Source organism: Apis cerana, linkage group LG8, assembly GCF_029169275.1.
Source record: "Apis cerana isolate GH-2021 linkage group LG8, AcerK_1.0, whole genome shotgun sequence".
NCBI lineage: Eukaryota > Metazoa > Arthropoda > Insecta > Hymenoptera > Apidae > Apis > Apis cerana.
In genome coordinates, this window is record NC_083859.1 from 10483025 (window position 1) to 10501043 (window position 18019).

Here is an 18019-nt window from a genome sequence, read left to right on the forward strand (position 1 = left end):
ATACGAGCCACAAAAAAAAAGTAATCCATTCTCGTTAAGGAAACGTTTCGAACAATTGATAGGAAATAAAAGAATAAGAGGACAAATTCAATTTTCCTCCGATTCAAGCTCAAACGAGCAAATGAAGAGCAGCCAGATTTTTGTTTATTCCGTCCGGGGGATTCATTAGAACGATTCAATTTCAAAGGGAATGCTCGTCGAAAAGACGGTCGTCGCGTGGGCGCTTCGACAAATCACGTGTGGTCTGAATTTCAGATTGTCAATGAAATTGCTGTCATTTGACATACTCCATTCTATCTTTATGAGGCAATTTGATCCTCTTTGCCGCCATCAATCCACATTTCCAACGAGATTATCGTCTTTGAAATCATACGAATATTTCGTAAATATATATATGTATATTTTTTCATCATTTTTAGATTTTTGATATTATCACATATCAAAAGGAATTTCGCTATAAATTTCGTTCGTGGAAGTGTTCATCCAGTGTGGTGAACAATAGGTGAATTTTATAGGGGGCGGTTGGATCAACTGGGACAAGTAGCAACTTAAAATGAAACTAATTAGGCTAAAGGCTTGTTAGCATCGCGTATCTTTTGATCGTGGGCGATACAGTCATGAATTGCTATTATGTTCACACTCGGTTCCTCGATTTCTAAATTTAAAATGGAAAAATTTTAAAAGTGGAATCAAAAATTTTCATGAATAAAATATCTGCATAGGCGGTAAAAAATAAATTTTGAATATAGGTGGAGGGATATTTTTAGCCGAAAACTTTTTTTATATTATTATCTGATAAAATATAATTAAACGCATAAATTAAATACATGTTATTATTAAACGGGAAATAAAAATATAAAATATCGATTGTAATTCATTTAACTTTTTTTAAAAAAAACTTTAGATAACACTTCAAGAAAAATATACGCTTATGATTTGATCATTTTTTGATATCAAAATTTTAGCAAGAAATTTTAACATCCATAGATTCATAAAAAAATTAAATTACTAACTAAAAACTCCAAAAAGCTTTCATCGCCAATTTTAGTTTCGAAATTCTGAAAGGGAATCTCCGTTGCACTTGTAATTACATTTTGAAGAAAATTAAATTTGTAATAAAATTTTACACGATATTGCCCACTCTTTTTTATTAAAAAAAAAAAAAAAAAAAAAAAGAAGAACAAAATCGCAAAAATTTGAATTTCAAACAACGATCGTTATCGTCACACGAAAAATTCCATTCTTCGTATCCCCCCTCCCTTCCCCTCCCCGTAAAATTCGTACAAAAAATCGTACAAAATTTTGGAAGTGATACGACTCCCAACGAAACTGTTCCACCATTTAAAATAGCACAAAGGGTTTCCATCTCTCAATTCCCAACTTCGAAATCCTACAAAAAAACCTTTTTATTCCATCAGTTACGCCGAAAAAACCGACTATTTTCTATCAAAGCCAGCTTCGAAGAGTGGGAGGGTCGACGAGAATAACCGATCTCTATTTAACCATCACCAGCTTTCCAAATATCACAAAACGCCTCGGTTCTTATAATGAACCCCAACCGTTCTTGGTTAATTAAAATGAAAAAGGAAAAAAATTTCAAAATGATTTTCTTCTCTATAAAACGAAACGTGAATATATCACGAAAAATAAGGGAAATATCTTTACTGAGAAAAATTGCATACGAGTCAAATTTCTTTTACGCGTGTGATAAATATTGTTTCCTGTTTATACGTGTATATGTACAAGAACGTCGAAACGTTGCGACTCGTGAAACACACACAAAAGTCCCATCGAGAAGGAAATCGAGAAAGAATATCGAGCGGTGGTCGTTGCACAAAGGAGAGGGGAAGTCGAAAAGCGGAACTTCCTTTGTTTCCTCCTTATTTCGAATTCGAGATCGAGCCGAAACGTGGAGGCACTCGTGGAGAAGCTCGTAATCTCATCGAAGTTTGATTCCATTATGAAGGGCAAGGGGGAGGGGGAAGGAAAGAGAGGTTATTCGTGTTATAAGAAAGGAAAGTAGGTTAGATTTCGTTATATGCAAAATGAGTCATCTCGAATGAAAAATAATATATCGTTCGTTAAAGATCGATAGGTGGCCGAGTTTTGTGAACAAGAAGAAAATTGCAGGAAATTAGAGAAAACAAATTTTTCTTACGTTTCGCTTCGTTAGGTTTGCACTTAGGAGAGTATATTGTTCTTTGATGGTACGTAATACTACCATCGTTCGGATAGATTGCATTTCATCACGATTGCATCATTTCGCCCATTGATACTTTTTCAACCGCTAAGAATATCTATTCTTACGAACATTTCTCTATCTTTGTAAATTTCTGCTCAACATCTGTTCGACCATTCTCGATCCTTTCGAGTATTTGCATCGGTTTCAGAATAATAACGATCAAACAAGCATAATCTGTATTCGATATGTCTTCATTTATTATTCCTTTCGTAACGACATCTGATCTAAATACTCAATGTTGTCTGAGAACGAAAACATATACAGAGTGTTCCAAAAATAACGAAGCATAAACTTGATAAGATTCTCGAGGTTAATTTCTCGCAACGTTTTCCTTTGCGAAAACTTTCGTTAACGAGTTATTAACGAAAGAACACTGGCCAATCGCGTAGCCTAGTAACGTTGGCTACTTGTGCTGCCATCGACGGAGCAAATCCGAACAACGTGTCTCGAGAAAACTGTGTCGAATGTGAACAAATATTCTTTTATCGAATTATATCACGATTATATGAATAAATAAATATACGGATGTTTTATCATTTTTACGACATCTTGTATATATCATTGGATTCTTTGTTTTCGAAGACTTTTCCTCGTCACAAGATTTATTATCGTGCACAAAATGAAATGAAGCCAAAAAATATTTACGAAGAGTGGATTTAAGAGATGAAAGAGGGAAATTTTATTTCATTAGCTCCTTTGGAAATTATATCTTTTTTTTTATTTTTTTTTTTTAATCGATGCAAAGAAAATGTATTTATAGAATTGCGGATAACGAAGCATCGTTTCGAAATGTATATATTGAAATATAGTTACAAATTGGTCTCGCTTATTCAAAACAGACAGATTTTCAAATTAAAAACAAATCTGTCGAGGGATAAAAATTTCGTGTCGTCCCAATTTGAATTTAGTCACGGCGTGTTGCATCACGTTCGACTGAACAAGTGAATGACGACACGAAATGCGTCACAAGACGAATTTCTCACGGGCGGATTAAAATGGAAAAAAAAAAAAATCATCGAGTACTTGAATAGACAATTTTATCTCGTATCTTTCGTTCCTTATCCGTATGAAATATTCAACGCTCTTTAAAAGTCATTAAAGCGTCTAGCAATTTTAATTATTGAATTTTATATTTCGAATCGTGACGTGTACGAACACCAAGATTTAATTTTACTCGTTGCACGAGTCGTTTGTTCGATACATCCAGTTCGAGTGGCCGATACTTTTCCATCAAACTGTCGGATATATGACCTAAACAGATAATACTGTAAAATAACATTCCAATAACTGGTTTTCCCAGAGTTATCGCACGTTAAAATTAACGTGTGATGTTCAAGGAGAACCGGTATGCAACAACGACACGGATTGGTATTCGCTTCCTGTGATGTTTTTCGAGAAGAATTTCGAGACGAACAATGAATCGAGAGAAAGATACAAAATAATACAAAACGATATAAAAAAAAAAACATCAACCCGAACGTTTGAAATTTGAAACGTTTGAAATACATTTTTGTTAAGTACATATATTGAAAATAAAATTCCTTCTTTTTTCTTTTTTTTTTTTTTTTATAAAGCATCATCGAATATGAAAATTTAAGCACTGTTTTCATAACCTCGCGATTCATAAAGAGAGGAAAAAAAAAAAAAAAAAAAAGATTGAAAAATATCGGAAATAGCCTTTATGAAAAATACATTCACGGTTATTTTTAGATAAATATCGTATATCTCTGTTTATCAAATATTGATGAATAAATTATTCGATATACGTTTATACGCGTTCAACATTCGCGAAATAAAGATTTCTCGATTATCGAAATCCTATGGAATATCGTTAATTCGATCGATATCGGTCGATTCATTCACGAGCAACACGTGCCTATTTCCCTGGAAATATAAAGCGGTGTGAACAACTCGGTCGGGCGAAGCACGTGGCTCTCCCGATATGCCGATTAAACAACCTTTTTCATATTTAATTTAATATATACCCCTATGTAAAAATCATGAAGAAAAATAATCGGACGAAACGTTTAATGGAACATTTTAATCGGATTAATTATTCCTGGAAAATTAAATTAAACGAAAACGAATAAATTGGCACGGAAAATACGTTTTACGAAAAATTTTCTATCAAAGAAATTCCAGCTTCGTTTCATTTCGTACTAAAGATGATCTTGTAACTTGTATATTTTATACGGAAAGAGAAATACGACTTTTGCGGTGGAAACTTCAGGATCAAGTCGATCAAGATTCGGATCCTAGTTCATTCAACTTCAAATCGATAATCAGATACTATTGTCAAACAAAAAAATTCAGAGATCAACAAACACATTGGTAAGGACAAATTTGAAAAAGGTCCAATAATGCAAACGCAATGTAAATAGATCCATTTGACCGGCTATTACGGACCATCAAAGAATAATGTAAACTCCTAATGCAAACCACTTAAGTGAAACACGATACATAAAGAAAACGGTTTTCTGCGCGAAACCACCAGCGCGTTTACACTTCTCTGTCGATGCCCCAACCGAACGATTAACCTTCGTTCGTCTCTCGTATATTCATATATATATATATATGTACGAATTCTAAAAATTTCGTGCATGCGACGAGAGAATAAACAAACAAAGAAAGTAATAAAAAAGGTGACCGAGTTTTCGAATAAATATCCGCTCGATGGGATATTTTCACCGAGTTTCCACTAAAATTCTTCACGTAATGAATTTATAATGCAATCAGGTGTCCTCGAGTAAGCCAGTCTCTCGGCCACGGTAAAAAAAGGAATCGAGGCTCGTTCGATTACAAAATCATCTCGTAACGCGTTTCTTTTTCGCATCCAAGGGGAACCAGAAGGGAAGAGAATAAGAGAGTTGACCTTTTCAGCGTTGACGTAATTCAAGAGGAATCCTCTCTCTTTCTACTATGGCTAGACTATAGACGCCTGTAAAGCTGTTTCCGGTAACAGAGCGGAGATGTATGCACACGCCTAGTAATGGTCTTTTTTTTGTTTTCGTTTTTTTTCCTCGATTGAAACGATTAAACGTTTTTTTTCTTTCTTTTTCCTTTTTTCAATCGTTCAAGTCGATATAATATACATAACGAGAAATCGAAGTTGGGATTAATAAATGATGGAGATATTTTGTGATATTGTGAAAGAATTAATGAGTTCCAGGTATGATAAATGAGATTATCAGATATGTCATATTACGATACCGTGTATTAATAACAAGTAAGAATATATGTGCATATATGTATAATATTAATAAATATAATATCGACGTACATATTAATTGGTAAACAAGGGGGAAATTTCTTTCATCATATTGATATGATGCTCGATCGATGTTTAAACCATTTACTTTTAAAAATATATATATATATATTAATATCGTTGTTATTTGAAATAACATTTTAAAATAAACGGGACGATATAAAACTTATAATACGTCAGACTCGATAATTCTAATAACAAAGTAATAGAAATATTCCATCTACCATCGATAAATAATAATTCAAAATTAAATTATTACGCGATGAAATAAAATTCCATTATTGGAACTCGGGGAAGAATTTCAAAATTTGAATTTCGTATCGTGTTTCTCGATATATCTTCATGAAATATACCCCCTCAACAATTGCCAACAAATGCGACCACGGCTGAGCCAGGTGCTTCGTGAAATTACGCTCGGCCAAAACTAAAATTACATAACCGGTTGGAATCTATTGGTATTTTAGGGTCAGCCAGAGATTCGAAAATCTCGTTTGCCAGAAATGAATTCTCATTGTTCGGGAATGATACTTGCCAGAAATCATCACTAACCAATCATCCTAATTACCAATCTATATCGTATCGAATTTTAAACTTTTAATCACATTCAGTGCTATAATTTCGTTATTTCCAACGAAATGAAAGTTTTTTTTTTTCAACGTTATCATCTACCGATACTAATAATAATTTTCAACGATACAAATCAATATAAAAATTGTTTGCCAATGAAATTATTTAAAAAAAAAAAAGAAAAGAAAATTTTCAGGAACAATAATTCAGGAAGACACGAAATTTGTATCATACGAATATTCTTCTGAATGTTGAAAGACGTCATAAATGAAACACGCGTCGAAATCTCATCGATATTGACTCTGGCTCGATAACGCTCCACTTGGTGTACGATAAAGCTGAATATTATCTGGCGAACGCTTATCTGAGAAAACTTAGATTTTCGATATCGAGCAAAGGTACGAGCACGATTTTCGTAAGATCTGCCTCTGATCCTCTTCTATGGATTTTCTGGGGAGAGAGAAAACAATCTAACCCAACTTTTTGTCGAATCGAATCGAACTTAAATTGACTGTGAAACAAATTTGAATATATTTTCCGCAATTCTCCATCAAACTAGGATATCCTTTCTATTTGAATTCAACGTACGTATATGTCATAAAATTTTGATTCCATTTATAATTGAATAAGGAATTAAAAATCAGAATAACCTAACCTAAAAATAATCTTAACACGTCGATCATGGTATGTATAGATATAAATTCGTACAGGTTTTCTTTTTTAATTAATTGAAATTCGTAATAAAATTCCCTAGATACTAGAGAAATTTTTATTTGTCACTTTCTTGCACTTGTAACACTCCTCCATTGAGGAAATTGCTTTTTAGAATTCAATTTTATTCAATCTTATTTGAAAGAAGGAATTGCTTCGAAACTAATTATTGTGGAAATTAACTTTTTTTCCCCTCTCTCCCCCAGGAAATTGACGTTGTTGTTGACCAAGGAACCATTTTTCCACTTCAATTACACCTTGGGATGGACAAAGGAGGAGCAACCTTTAAGTTTTGAAATTGAACGAAGTTTGTAATTCATACCGGAGAAGTTGTAAATCACAAGTTAAAGAATTTCGAGGAAGCATAGTAGTTACTGGAATATACGATGATTTACTAGTTATTAGATAAGAGAAAGTTCAACAAACATCTTTGAATATAACTTACGATGAAAGATTGAGTATGCGATAAATCATTATTATTGCACAAGATAGATTGAATTTTCCAAGAAATACATTTTTTCAAAAGAAATCCATCTTTCCATAGAAATCTCTCATCGATCCAACACTTTTCTTTCCCTTGGTTTAAAAATCGAGAAATCGAATTTGCTTATCGGCATTTCCCTCTTAAAACACCGATAAGCCGTTAAGGAATTTCGATTATCGTATAATCCGAATCAAGCGTCGTGAATTTACGAAATGGAGTTATCGATCGTTATTTCGGGAGAATTGCTTTAATAAAAGATCGACGAAGAAAAAGGTTGGAGCGAAAATTCAAGCTAAATAAAATAAAAGTCTCTATCGAGAAGTTGGTTTAAATAAATACGAAAAAGGGGACGAACGTTCGATGAGGTTTGGTTATTTGGCCGAAGATCAATGAATTGGTTAATTATTCGCATCGAGAAAAAATGAGAAAGAAGAGATCGTTGGATTCAGATCGATTTAAAATTCGATTAGTCCCTGGAAATCGAGTTAAAAGTTCTGTTCCTCGTGTGTCAAAGATTAAATAAAAATCGAAAGAGGAGGACTAGTTGTCGTCGATAAACTCGATCGAAAATTATCAAAAATTCAATTAAACTCAAATATTGATCCAATCAGGTGCTCAAACTTTGCCATGTATCCTCTGGTGAGAAATTATTTCGATACAACCATGAATCATAACCGACAACCTCGGCGATATTATAAATTAAAAACTCAATCAATTGAATAATTTTCAACCGAAAGGAAAAGAAAAAATCAACAGCTTTCTTCAGTACCAAAGATGAAACAAGAAATTCGAAAACGCAAGATCTTTTAGAATTGATTAACTACGTCGATTGACTCGGTCAACAATGAATCATAATCATAGTGTGACGACAAGCTTGAGCAAGCTTGAACAATAGTTAAGTTAAAGCCAGGACGATCTACGATTCGTACGACGAATTCGATATGGGATTGATATATATTCCAAGTGGACAGAGTGGACTGATAATGTTTATTATAATAACTTGTAGATAACCAGTTTCTGTCGACCAGTTTCATCGCCTCGAATCGTTATCTTCGTTGTGAAAGTTCAGGGGAATCGTGGTGGATCGAAGATTATCAATTTCGAAAACGAAATACGTATAGTTTGGATACGAAAAATAACTAATCTAAATTAGATCAGATTAAAGTGTATTGATGGTATAAAGTTTCGACAACATTTTCTGATTCCTGATCTAATCTCGTATGTTTCAACGATCTTCTATTTTATACTATATATGGGTAAAAAAAATAAGAAATCTTTTCTGCTGCTTTACTTTACTCTTAGCTCTTGCTGCTCATTCTTACTCCGCAAAGAGTAATATTTTCTTATCGAATGCAATTTCTAAAATTCGTTTTCGAGATTCATCAATATAAAAATTTTGTCGATAATATGAAATGATATGAATATGATATGAATATGGAAATTTAATGATTAAAATTTCAAAGAAATTATCGAGTTTGAATTATCCAATTTCGAAACGTTTCTCCAACAAAAGTTTTCAAGACAACATCCTCGATCGTTGCTCATAAATAAGAAGAGAACGAGGACAAGGTTGACAAACGAGCACAATTTTTGCCGAATTTTTCACCACTTTCCCCCGCTTCTTCTTTACCCGCTGTAATTTTTTTCAATGGGATGACAAATGGAACAGCTATCGGAAAGCGTACAAGTATATGAATAAATTTTCCCAGTTAAAAAAAAAAAAAGAAAAAAGAATCGAGCACTCGATTCGTCGTTATTCATTTCCATTCTTCGAGCAAATCGAAATTGTTGAAAAAAATAAAAATACCAGAGCTAAATCGTCGAGCTTCTGATAATCATTCTTACGTTATATATTTATAAGCACAGTCAATTCGCCAAAATGTTTTTTATTTTTTTATCTCATTCTGTCACGCCACCTCGCAATTGCGACAATATTCGATCTCTCATCGATCGTCAACATCGATTAATTTGATGATCCTGAACAACATTCAGCAACAACGGTTTATCTTTGCTTCTTCGTTTATTTTCATGACCTACTTCCACTCATCGTGCCACGATTCCTCAATTTCACCGCGCTTTCCAATCGAGCGAGATGCGCCGAGTATCGAGTGTCGAGTCGATCGATTTTTTTTTCTAACCAATTTGAAAGAAAAATAGGAAAATGGACGGAGATCCTTCCTTTATCCGGGAGGATCATCGAGAGCCCCTTTTGCGAGTTCTCGAAAGTTAAGCCAATTAACGAGAAAATTCGACGAAAATTCATTTCCACTGTCAAAACTGGTGGGCAGAAATCATTTCTGGCCCGCGAAAGAAGGTGGAAAAGTTTTCGAGTGCGATTATGTCGATTGGCAGAGTGAATTTTCGAATCGGCATCAAACGTTGGCGGTTAAATCTATTTCAATTTCAACGTGCGTCCGCGATGCCACGAATTATATGTTACGTCGCTAAAATTGAAATTTAAAACTTGGATCTCTTTGCGTGTTGGATTGTTTTTAAACAGTTTGAAATGCTTGCGAGAACAATTGAATTTTCAGAAGCGGGTGAAAATCACGAATCTCAAAATAATTTTCGATTTTACGATTCAATAAATACATAACAGATATTAATTATTATTAATACTAAAGTAATATCGATAATCGCTTACATAGCTGAACTTTAACTTTAAAAAACTTTTATTTTATCTTTTCATAAAATAGATCCAACGAAGAATTGTTTTCCAAATATTTTGAAAACATGCTTGATACTTGTTGGAATAATTCAATTATCAAAAGTTGATAATTTATCTTATGGATATGTACTTTTATAACGATTTTCAGAGTTTCGATCAATTTAAAAATCAGTTTTTCGAGATATTGGCCAACTTTTCGAAATTTATCGATCAGATTCGGATTTGCAATTCACTCTTGATTCTCGTATTTGATAATTGCACAATTATTATTACCATCAATTATTGCTAGATACGTACAGTTTTGACACAATTTGAAGTTCGATCGATTCAAAATCGTTTTTCAGATTGTTGTATCGAAAAGATTTTTTTTTTAATCCGATTCGAATCAGACGCTTGCTGACGCGCTTTTGATTCCATTTCTACCTGACGCATTCGATGGCTGAGCTTCAGCTTTGACCGATTTTCACGTGTGAATTCCACTGCACTCGGCTAATTTGGGCAGCGGTTGACGAGCTCGTTTAACGAGCCGTGCGACCGTAAAGCATCGACTCGTATCTGCCTCCCCCGATCAATCGAAATCGAGCTTCGAAATCGTGTCATCGCACAGATGAGTAACGTGGAATGATTTCGTGATATTTTAATGATTCGAGATTAAATATTTAATAGAATTGTGTCGAGAATCAAGTCATCGAAAATTGAAAATCGTTGAACAAAGTTCGTAGAATTATACGCGTAACTTTTTAAAATTGTAATAAAAACAGTTGGAGGTATTTATTCGAATAATTCTACGCGGAATTTTTAAAAATTGTGAAAAATTATCGCAGCAATCGTACAGCACAATACGAAAAATATTCAGAAATATTTGAGAAGAATTCCTCGTGAAAGAATAACCTAACCTAGAAAAAAATGCACGCGATAAAAACTTTAAAATTAACATCGTATGCGGAAATTCAAACACTTTTCTACAGTTCTAACAATTTTCGCAGGACAATAAAAAAAAAACTTCCAAATATATCGAACGTATTCCCGCGAAATATTCCAGAAATTCCTGGATATATTTTTACTACGCAATCCCGGCAGATTTGAAATTTACTGCGTTTTTCTTTTTTCTTTTTTCCCGATGTTTTTCGCAACGAAAAACGAACACGTACTTAATATTTTACACAACGTGCCGTAATCTATAAATATTACGATCCTTTACGATCCTTTCGATTCGACGAGAGTGTCACGAGTGTCACCCCCACTCCTCCGCGATTTACGTGTGTTCGCGCGACGGTTTTATCCTTTCTCTCTTTCCTTCCACTGTACGAACTCGTTTATGTAACAGGCACCAATGTGAAGCGCGGACAGCGAATGTATATTTGATACGGCAATTGGAACGAGAAAGAGAGGAGAAAAGAATATGTATATATTTTATATATATATATATATAAAATTCCATAAATATTCAACGATCTCTCGTTGCATATTTATGAGGCCTGTCTCACTGTCGCGAAAATCCGTTGGAATTTAGACCATTGTGTTCCGCGTATGCTTTCGCACAAAAAGATATACCATCCTTTTGTTTCTTCGTTCTGCATCCAAGATCTATTCTTCGCGAGGACTTTATTCGAAAATCGTGTATACGTATAATAATAATGTTTTGAAAGAAAATGAGAAGATTGATTAAAATTTTGCTATTCGTTAATATATATATATATATTCTTTTTATCAATTTTTGATCTAATTCGGTATGAATCGGTATGAATACTTTGATGCATGACTTGTTCCAGGTTGGAAAATTATCATAATTTGTCGAGCGCTGGCCTAAATGAATTACATTTATACGTGCGTTTCGTGATGTGCATAAATAGAAATTTTGGTACGTTAATTAATTAATTGATTGATCAATCTTCGTAATAGACATATATCGAAATGGGTAATTTTCACGGAAAATTTCTCGTAGCTCGACATAATTTCTCAATTTTCCTTAAAGCTATTATTATTCTCATCAAAGTATTAAAGTTAATTTCGAAACAAAAGGAGACTTGACCCAGGGGGCGCACACTTCGGCGCTCCGAAAAGGGTAAACGATGCCGTTTAGTTAATCGCCATTTCGCACAAGTAAATTAAATTCAAAAAAAATCTATCGCTATTCAATCCGCCATCGAATATCGATCAATTCCTCAAAGTTCAATTAACCGATCGAACAACCGAACAAGAATTTTTAAACAATCTTCGCTCAAATTCCCTCAATTTTAATAGAGAAAGATAAAATTTCCAACTTTACGAACTCCTCGATTTCATAAATTTTCAAACACTTAAAATTTCTCAATTTCATCCCCCAAAAATTCCTGAATATTCTCAAAATCCCAAAACCAGAAAATTCTTCACGAATCCCTAAAATTCTCAAACCACTTAAAATTCCCATATTCCCAAATACTTTTATAAATTTTCTCAAAATCCTTAGCTACAAAATTCCTGAATCCTCTCCCAAAAAAAATCCTCAAATTTCCAAATTTCCCCAAATCTCCCCCCGATCGTCATCCCATCGTCGAAAAAAAGAAGAAAAAAGGAGCGCGGAGAGCGTGAACGTTCCTCTTAATTCGTTCGATCACAAAAGTATTACCGCGAGATTCTTCGAATTCTTCCGAGGCGAAAATCGATGCGAGAGCGAGCGGTACGTCTCCCACGCGATCCGTTCTCTCTCTCTCTCTGTCTCTCTCAGGGACGTACGGTGTGACGGTGCGGATCAAACGCGGTGGATCGATCAGCGGAGTCGGTCGAGGCGCGGTACGCGTACCGGAAGCGGAAGCGCGATGGCCGATTCACGTGACGGGGACACTCGGTACACTGGCGACGTCGGACACCTCGTGTTTGCCGCGACTGTCCAACTGGCCAGGCTGATCCGCTTTCGCCGAGATTTCGCCGCCGAGGCGAGCGAGGAGGGGAGCGCGATTTGCGCGGGAAACTTGCGCGTCGCTCGTTCCTCTCTCGTTCCTCGTCTCTGTTCCTCCACGGTCCGTCGAGCGGTGGACAGTGTCGTTTCGTCTCTCTCGCACGTGGGATGCCTCTACGTGGGTTCTCCCGGTGGTTGACTCGTCCGTTTCGGTTTCGGATGGCTCGTGTTCAGTGTGCTCGTTGCTCTATGGATGACACGAAGGAAGGATTCGAAGGTGAATCTTGGATGTTCGGGTTTCGTCCTGGAAACGGTTTTTTGCGCAAGAAACCGTCGTTCGTTGTTTGGAAAGAGACGTCTTCTTCTCTCGTTTTAAATGTCTTTGAATGTTATTCTAGTTGGACGGGGCTCTCGGTTTTATTCCTTACTACGAAGTTTAGAGACAAAGGAGACGAGTCTTGGGTTTCGCTCGTTGGAACGGATTTGAGGAACGGGGTTTGTTCGTATTTCTTTGTTCTCGACACTTTTGTGAACGTGATTCTGAAAGTGGACGAAGTTTTATTACTTGGATCACGTTTTATGAATATTTATTGGCACGTTGTTTTGGATTCTTGTAGATTTAGAAGCGAATCGTTTCACGAATCCAGATTTCTCTTTAATATCCAGATTTGCGTCACTTTTATTCTTTAAGATTTCGGAACTGGTGTTCTAATCTCATCTCTCGAATATCGTTCTAATTGAAGAATAAAGATATTCGGTGTGCGGAACGGTTTCGTTCTTCCCACGAAAGATCGTTTTTCCCAGGTTCCACTGCGATGTGTAAACTGGATTCTCTAGTTCTTGATGATCATGAGTTATTCAACGCCTCGTGCTACTTTTAAACTCGTACTTGTCTTTGGACTTGAAACGAAAACTCCGTTTCGATTATTATTAATTTATTATCCGTACATTTAAATAAAAAGAAAATCTTCACGCTGTTCCCAACGAATCTTTCAATTTGAATATTTTTCTATCCGAAATTTAGACCTCGAGCTTTATTCATTGGTCCGTAGTTTGGTCGAAGTTTTACGACAAGTGGCATCTGGTTCCGAATCCGAATCCGTTTTGTGCCCAAATAATTTTCGCGAAGCGTGTAGTAACTTATTGTTTCGAATCTTTGCATTTCAATTTTTTTTGCTTGCCGTGCAGAATAGGAATTCAGATTTCATTCATTCTACTACGTTCTACTACGTTGTTTTTTATCGGAGTTTATGAGAAGGACAACGGCACATCTGCATACGTATCATTTTTTTTCCTTTTTTTTTTCCTTCGTCTTATTTACTCCGAGAATAATTTATTCTGACGTTTCTCAAGAAAATCTACATTTTCAAGATGAAAAGAATCCTTACATATTATATTCATGGAATTCTCGTCGTTTAAATCGAAAGGCTTAAAATTCATAGCGTCCCTCGATTTTTATTTTTCATTTTTGTTTGTTCATCTCGAAAATGTATATACATATTTCTTTTTTTACTCGTTACATATTTAATTCGACGAGTAATATAAATAAAGACGAGAAAGAATTCGGTATCTCGTTTTTCTTTTCGACGCAGAATTGTTTTTAAAGGAGAACGAGAACGTTTCGAAGCTTCTTCGTTCAAATGGCAAATTCCTTTTAAAGGATTTCTTATTCCCTTACTTTTTTTTATCGAGATGTGGTTTATTCTCCCCGTTTAATTCTTTAAGTTGCCTTTACCTTAGAATTATCCTCTTTCTCTTCTCCTTTCTTTCCTTTGTCCTTCGTATAATATCATTGTATCGTCGTATTATTTATTTCGTTACTTCTTCCATCCCTATTTCCAGAATTTTTCTTCTCAAGAAATTCTTACGATTACATCACGTTCGTGTCCCATCCCAACTTTTTTACCTCATCTCTTCCACAACATACTCTCAAAAAGTTTTCAAAAAAGTTTTACCTTTATCCTCTTTAATACCTTCTTTCATCGTAAAAAATAGATTTTAATCATCTTATCGATTTTTTTGTACGTTTTGCTCGACTATTTTATTATTCAATACACGATTCTATCATTGGATATCTATGAATATCTATTGTTACAATTTATCAGAAAGATCGTTTATACGTGAATATTAATGCTGGAGAAAAGAAAGGAGTTCGAATCTTGTGTGTTTCTTTTAAGGAGTGAAAATATTTTTCAGAGAGAAAAGGATTCATCCGAGGCGAAATTCGCGCGATTCAGCGATTGCTCGACGCTTGGCAGAAATGAGGGAAGATAAAGGTGACGGATAAACGGGTTCTCCTCGTGATTTAAGCGACAGCCGCCAAATGAAACGATGGACTCTCCACTTCGATCCACTTCCGAAAGAACGAGCAGGATGGAATAGGAAATTTTGTCATATCCAATCTCGCGCGTCCTCGACCTTTCGAATTTTTTCCTTCCCGCCAATAACTCGAAATATTTGAATTCGTATCGGTTCCACGGGAAAAATGTGAGGGAAAATTCGTACGAACGTCGCTATGGATTAGCTATACTTTGTGGGAATAGTTTCAGGCCACCCGTCGAATCGAGATTTAAAATTAAAATTTTGATTTCAAATAATAATAAATAAATTAAAATTTTGCGTATATTTCCCATTTTTGAATCATAAAGAATGAAGAAAGAATTAAAAAGAACATCGATTGATGGAAATTATCTGAAATTTTTCTGAATATCGAATATTAATACGAAATCTTCTTCTTCAATTTCAGTTACGGTTTCGAAAAGTTGTAAAAATTCCTTATTGCAACTATGATTAGACACAATTAGACACCGTAACCTAACCTCTTATTGCCAATTGTACCAATCTCGTTTCTTATTTTTTCCCTTCGTTTCATTCGGCTTTCTCTCTCTCTCTCTCTTCCTTTTCCTTTCTGTGACAATTCCTCCTCCTCGTTTATTAAAACGTTTCCAAGATCGCGTTTCTTTCCACGAACGTTAATCTTCCATCTCTCTCGTCATCAGATTCTTATCTCTTCGCGATCGAATACTCGTCGCGACACTCGACGATACAAATTGGACGATTTCAGGAATAGTCACGCGATGGAAATGATTCACTTGGCTCGCAATACCGAGTCTACTTGATAAATAATATATTTAAATTAGATCTCTCTTTCCCTCCCCTTCGTTTATCGAAACAAAGGGAGATGTCGATCGAGTGACTTTAACGACCACCGCTCGACAATTTATTTCCAAGATTATTTCAACGATCGTTTCGCTGTTGATAATTCGATGTGCACATTTGTATACATTTGAGGGCAGATAGATTATAATTTTAATACCGAGACGATTAAATTTTCTTATTTTATTTTAAAATTGTCTCAATTAATTTTGCAACGAATTTATAAAATGAAAATAAGAATAAATAATCTGTCTAACGTGACTACCTTCGAGCAACACTGCTTTCTGTATATAATAAAAACGTTTTACGTTAAAAGTAGTGACAACTTGATGATATGACTAGACCCTTTCGTAGAAATCGATCTCCCTTCTCCTTTCCTCAAAATCCCCACTCGAGATTCGCAACATCCATTGCTTTCAAGTCTCGCGACGATACCTTTGCTCTCTGAAACAATTTTCCACGTCCGGAGAACAACTCGTTCCAAAAAATTTCTCCTCCAAAGAATTCGAAATCGATACATCCTCAAATTGTTTGTCAAAGAATCTCGTTACTTTGAATACACGCTCGTTCCAAAAAATTTCGAAAGAATTCGAAATCGATATTTCTTCTTTCTCGAAATCGTTTGTCAAAGAATCTCGTTACTTTGTAAAGGCGCTCGTTCCAAAAAATTTCGAAAGAATTCGAAATTAATATGTCTTCTTTCTCGAAATCGTTTGTCGAACAATGTTACTTCGAATACTATCGATGACCAACTCGTTCCAAAAAATTTCGAAAGAATTCGAAATCGATATGTCTTCTTTCTCGAAATCGTTTGTCAAAGAATCTCGTTACTTTGAATACGCGCTCGTTCCAAAAAATTTCGAAAGAATTCGAAATCGATATTTCTTCTTTCTCGAAATCGTTTGTCGAACAATGTTACTTTGACCAGCTCGGTTGTCGTCATGATGGATATTAATTTCATATCCGCTTTCGGAGGACACCTCTTTCCAAAAATTTCTTCTCGAGTTCGAAATCGATGTATATTGTATATTTTATTATGTATCATCTTCTTTCTCGAAATTGTTTGTCAAAGAATCTCGTTACTTTGAATACACGCTCGTTCCAAAAAATTTCGAAAGAATTCGAAATCGATATTTCTTCTTTCTCGAAATTTGTCGAACAATGTTACTTTGAATACTATCGATGACCAACTCGTTCCAAAAAAATTCTTCTCGAGTTCAAAATCGATATGTCTTCTTTCTCGAAATCGTTTGTCGAACAATGTTACTTCGAATACGCACGGAGAACATCTCGTTCCAAAAATTTCTTCTCGAGTTCGAAATCGATATGTATTCTTTCTCGAAATCAAAGAATCTCGTTTGTCAAAGAATCTCGTTACTTTGAATACACGCTCGTTCCAAAAAATTTCGAAAGAATTCGAAATCGATATTTCTTCTTTCTCGAAATTTGTCGAACAATGTTACTTTGAATACTATCGATGACCAACTCGTTCCAAAAAATTTCTTCTCGAGTTCGAAATCGATATGTCTTCTTTCTCGAAATCGTTTGTCAAAGAATCTCGTTACTTTGAATACGCGGGATCGATGGCCAGCTGGTTCCAAAAAATTTCTTCTCGAGTTCGAAATCGATGTATATTGTATATTATATTATATATCATCTTCTTTCTCGAAATCGTTTGTCAAAGAATCTCGTTACTTTGAATACGCGCTCGTTCCAAAAAATTTCGAAAGAATTCGAAATCGATATTTCTTCTTTCTCGAAATCGTTTGTCAAAGAATCTCGTTACTTTGAATACGCGGGATCGATGGCCAGCTGGTTCCAAAAAATTTCTTCTCGAGTTCGAAATCGATGTATATGGTACATCATATTATACGTTATCTTCTTTCTCGAAATTATTTGTCGGAGGACGTCGTTACTTCGGGTACGCGCGATCGATGACCAATTCGGTCGTCGTCGTCCACGGAGAACGGAAACGGGCGCACTGATGGACATTAATTCCCGGGATAGTGATTACCACGTACACGCTGCACACACGCGTGCACCTC

At 35.1% G+C, this 18019-nt stretch overlaps 1 protein-coding gene and 1 long non-coding RNA gene across 50 annotated transcripts in view; one reads left to right on the forward strand and one right to left on the reverse strand.

Moving 5' to 3' along the window:
- LOC108001532 (cAMP-specific 3',5'-cyclic phosphodiesterase) overlaps positions 1–18019 on the reverse strand; it is a 319149-nt gene that overhangs the window by 44607 nt on the left and 256523 nt on the right. Inside the window, exon 1 of one of the 49 annotated variants that reach the window (XM_062078833.1) lies at positions 12549–12810. The exons of the other annotated variants lie outside the window; for them this stretch is intronic. The gene's annotated coding sequence lies outside the window, so the exon portion shown is untranslated. Of the gene's footprint in view, positions 1–12548; positions 12811–18019 lie in introns of those variants that run through there. 49 annotated transcript variants of the gene reach the window in all.
- LOC133666614 (uncharacterized) lies at positions 12958–15432 on the forward strand. Its single transcript, XR_009830995.1, has 2 exons — positions 12958–13095; positions 15015–15432. It is a non-coding gene; the product is annotated as an uncharacterized LOC133666614 (long non-coding RNA).